Below are 4,961 nucleotides of genomic sequence, written 5' to 3'. Positions count from 1 at the left end.
CTTTTCCTTCTTCTGCTTTCCCATTTGTTCTCAAGTATTAAAAAAATTATAAATTTTTTTTTTGCTAAAAAATGTACTGTATACCCCAAAGGTATGCTTGAGAAACAGTAATGAGGTAACGGAGATCAGAGACTGCAAATGAATGAGTGCAAGAGTTAAATATTACAGTTTATGGTGTATCAGTGGAAAAGGCCCAGCCTTTTGTACAAGATAGCCAGTAGTCCCACATCTACTTAGCAGCCTCCTTAGCTTTCAGTCTGAAAGGCCTGCAACTTTTCCACTCCTGAAGTGATTCCAATCTGTGATCTTTTGTGCTTAGCACACTGTTTCTTGACGTGCAAGGATGTCCGTCTCAGACATCAAAAAATCCTATAGCCCATCTCTCAGTTTCCACCTACTCACACATAGCACCCTGAATCACTAGCAGGAGTTACAGCAGCAGCTTGTATAGGACTGAAAATGTATCTCAGTCTATAGTCTTGTATTTTTGAGACAAGTCACTGAAAACTGGGAAGAGGATGAAGTGGCTTAGGAACAGGGCTTTAAGTTTCAAGGAAAAAATGGAAAATTACATTGTAAACAGTATGAGGCTGCCCCCAAGTGTTTATAAAAGAGAAACTCCACCATTATCTTGTGTGCTCTTTAATTTCAAGCTGAGATTGTAAATGTAATGTACATCCACCTTGAGACACTCTTTAGTGCCAGAGCAGTAAATAACACAAAATGGAAGTCAGGTACAAAGTGAAAACTGGAAGTGAGAGAGACAAATTTAGAAATAAGTTGAAAACCACTTTCATCCAGTTCCCAGCCATGGTCCTTTTCCTTTCCTACCCAGGAGATCTGTTCTTTCTCCGGCCTACTTGCTTCCCCTAAGCTATACTAATAACAGTTTTTGGGTCAACATTTGATTTAGAAAAGTTGACTGCGGCATTACACTTCTGCGCATTCAAAAGGGGAAATGGAAATCCTAAATCTCTGTTCCACTCAACTGCATATCAAAAGCCACTAAATTTCCCACTAAACACCTTCACCCTTTCTGCGAAAGCAGCCACATGCCTTGGCCTCAGCCCTTGGTGATGTGCTTTGCAATAGCCTTATGGCACCTGTAATTGTCTAATCCCCCTCCAACAATTTACAGAGGTGAATACTTTGCCTCTCATTCAAAACCCAGAGGGTCACATTGGACTAATATTCTTCCAGTCTACCCATTTTGCTCTTCAAGATTTCTGTTTGATTGAAGTATGTGAAGCCAGTCAGGAGGCTAAGGTAACAGAAGCCAAAAGATCAGCAACACAAAGATGCATGGCTACATATCATCTGGAACAACTTGTGTAACCCGCACCCCCAATCTCCCACTTCTCCCAGTGCCTAACAGCACCTGGATGAAGAGCAGCTTGCTACAGCTAACCCCAGACAAGACAGAGATTTTGAGGAACACCACTTGTAAGAACCTTGTGTTTATTTAATGTAGACAAAGTTGTAATGGTTTTAGAGTGACTCTGAACAGCATCTGGTACCAGGAGTAATTACAGAGAAAAAAAAATCCTAACTGAAAGCATGGAGCAGAGAAACTGTAACAATACCAACAATCTTTAGAACTGTGGAAGTAACTGGAAGATCATACTGTTTAATTCCACCTCTGCAAGCGCTGGGTGACAGCAAAAAAAAGGATAGAAGCTAAACCTGATTTTCAACCATGGGTTGAAAGCACTTGATCTACTTAATACATTTCCAACTAACACAGACAGAGGATATTAACTAATAGGGCAGTGCGAAATTTCGCTAGGTGTTTCATTTTTACACTGCTTCTACTCATTTTGAGCTCCAAACAGCAAAATTGAAATGAAACAAAGGGCTTCGAAACAGCCTTGAAACAAAATGAGGGCAGTAGAAATGTTTCAAAACTTTCAAAACATTTTGAGTTTCAAAGCTCAAGCTGGACTTGCCTGCAGGGAAACAGAAATTAAGGAGAGGGAAGGGAAGAGTGGGGGAAGAATTGCTTTCATATTGACTGTGATCCTTCCCTGTGGTTCCTTCCAATCCCAGTGATCGGGGGAGGGATGGAAAAACAGCATAAAAGGCAGCATTGTTTGAATTGCCCTGCTTTCTGCCTTGAGGTCTGACAGTTACTGAGCTATCTTCCAGCAGCTCAGGAGCATTAGACAACAAAGGCTAACACTACCATTGATTTGAATGATTTCCTACTTGCTAGCCTAGCATAACAAGTGGCATTCCAGAATACCCTTTTCTTTCTTCTAGACCATTTCATTTTATTATTATATTCATTGATTTATTCTTCTCAATTTTATAATTATATTGGATATAATACTACAGAATTGAATTTATATAGGAAGGGAGATGCATTTGTATCACAGCAACAAAGACAAGATAAGGCTTATAGGGGGCATGCTGGGAATGACAGCCTCCCCGCTGTGGATGCTGAACAGGTGCAATACCAACTAGAAAAGCTAGACATTTATAGCAGGACTGGATGGACTCCATCTGAGAGTGCTGAAGGAGCTGGCTCAGGTCATCGCAGAACCCCTGGCAAAGCTCTTTCAGAATTAGAATTCATGGCACACGAGGGAAATCCCTGAGGACTGGAAGAGGGCCGACATTGTGCCCATCTTCAAGAAGGGGAAGAGGGAGGACTTGGGCAACTATAGGCCAATCAGCCTAACCTCTATCCCAGGGAAAATCCTGGAAACGTTCATTAAAGAATCTGTGTGCGATACACTCGCAGAAGATAAGATTCTAATGACAGCCAGCATGGCCTTGTTGCGGGTAGGTCTTGCCTTACCAATCTCATCTCCTTCTATGGCCAGGTCTCTTGCCACCTGGATATGGGAGATGAGATAGACGTTACATACCTAGACTTCCAAAAGGCTTTGGATCTAGTATCCCACAATATCCTTGTGGGAAAACTGGAAGATTGTGGGCTCAGCTGCTCAACGGTTCAGTGGGTGGGAAACTGGCTGCAGGAGGGGACCCAGAGAGTTGTAATGAACAGATCTGTGTCGTCCTGGGGCAAAGTAGCCAGTGGTGTCCCTCAGGGGTCTGTGCTTGGACCAGTGATTTTCAAGATCTTTATCAATGATTTGGATGGAGGAGTGAAAAGCTCACTGGCCAAGTTTGTGGCTGACACCAAATTAATGGGCAGTGTGGTCACCTCAGAAGATAGGTTGCAGATACAGGTGGACCTGGACAGGCTTCAGAGTTGGATAGACCAGAACCAGATGAAGTTTAACACTTCCAAGCGTAAGGTGCTCCATCTGGGGGCAAACAACCCTCAACACACACACAGGCTCTGTGATGACAGCTTGACTTGCACCATGGCCAAAAGGGATCTAGGGGTAATGATTGACCATCACATGAATACGAGCCATCAGTGCAAAGCGGTGGTCAGCAGGACAAATAACACGCATGCATCAACTGATGCATCTCATATAAAACTAAGGAAGTGATACTCCTGCTGTACTCAGCACTGGTGAGACCACAGGTGGAGTACTGCATCCAGTTCTGGGCACCGCGCTTCAACAAGGACATGGAAAAACTTGAGAGTCCAGAGAAGAGGCACCCATATGATCAGGGACTTGCAAGACAAGCCATATGAGGAAAGGCTGAGGGACCTGGGCCTCTTTAGCCTAAAGAAGAGAAAGTTGAGAGGGGACTTGATAGCAGTTTACCTCTATATCAGAGGAGTGCATCAGGAGCTTGCTGAACAACTGTTCAATAGGGCACCTCCAGGGAAGACCAGGACCAATAGATACAAACTCCTGGAAGGCTGCTTCAGGCTTAATACCAGGAAAAACTTCTTCACAGACAGGATGTCCAGACTGGAATAAACTCCCTCCAGAGGTGCTACAGTCACCTACCCTGGAGATTTTCAAGAGGAGACTAGACAGTCACCTCAGTGGGGTCACCTAACCCTGGTTGTCTTCTACTGGCTGGTGAATGGTGTGCTAGCATGGGACAGTCTCCTCTTCCACCACAGGCACTGACAACGTGGGTCAAGGGCATAACTTCCATGGTGGGATCCAGAGGCACCAGACCCCACCATAAGGCAGGTAGCACCCAGGCCTTGGTGGCTGCCTACCTTGCTGAGGACATGGAGATGCTGCTGTGCGACCCCTTGGCCTACTGGGCAAGCCGCAGCCAGATCCAGATGGATCTTGCCACGGTTGCCCACAAACACCTGTCCTGTCCACCAACCAGTATTCTGAGTGAGAGGGTGTTCAGCATTACAGGGGATGTAGTGATACCCCACTGCACCTGCTTGGATCCTGGTTTGGTGGAGCAGCTGGTGTTCCTGAAGGTGAACCTCCCACTTCTGGGGTTCCCCAGGCTCCAGGTGCAGACGGAGGGAGTGCCACTCTCCTCCCTCTGTCTGCACCTATTTATGTTTTATTTTTTTAAACCAGTTAATGCCCCACTCTCAGCTGGAGGGAACACTCACTGTATCACCAGCCAGCAGCGGAAGAACATGTCTCTGCTTTGCTTCCATGACAGGATGAACCTGGAGGTATGAGCTGGGGCTATGGGGAAGAAGGCAGTCCCAGATCCTGGCTATGACCACTAAAACTTCACTCTGCCAGAGTTGGGGAGGCCTGGTGGGACTGCTGGTGGTGCTATAGCCCCAGGAAATGCTAGGACTGAGGATCTGCCTGGTGAAAGGTGGGTAGGAGGCACCATAACCTCCAGCTACCACATTCACGCACACAGTACTAGCTGGGGAAAGTCCAGACCCATCACATCTTTGACAGGCCTGAGGCTTGGTGGTTGCAGTGGAGCTGTGAGTCTCTAGGTGAGCCCAGCTTAGCTGCCCGGGATGTCAGCTTTTGAGTTGAAAAACCCCTTGTCAGGCTGAGGAAGCACCTTCAGTTGGTGTCTCTGTGTGCTGTTCCTGGATGGAAGGAAATTTAAAGAAGCCAGAGGGTGGCATGCAGTGCAGGCAAGAAAGC

Source organism: Crocodylus siamensis, chromosome 1 (assembly GCF_052110815.1).
Source record: "Crocodylus siamensis isolate JL-2025a chromosome 1, ASM5211081v1, whole genome shotgun sequence".
NCBI classification, from domain to species: Eukaryota; Metazoa; Chordata; order Crocodylia; family Crocodylidae; genus Crocodylus; species Crocodylus siamensis.
This window is presented reverse-complemented; position numbering follows the sequence as displayed.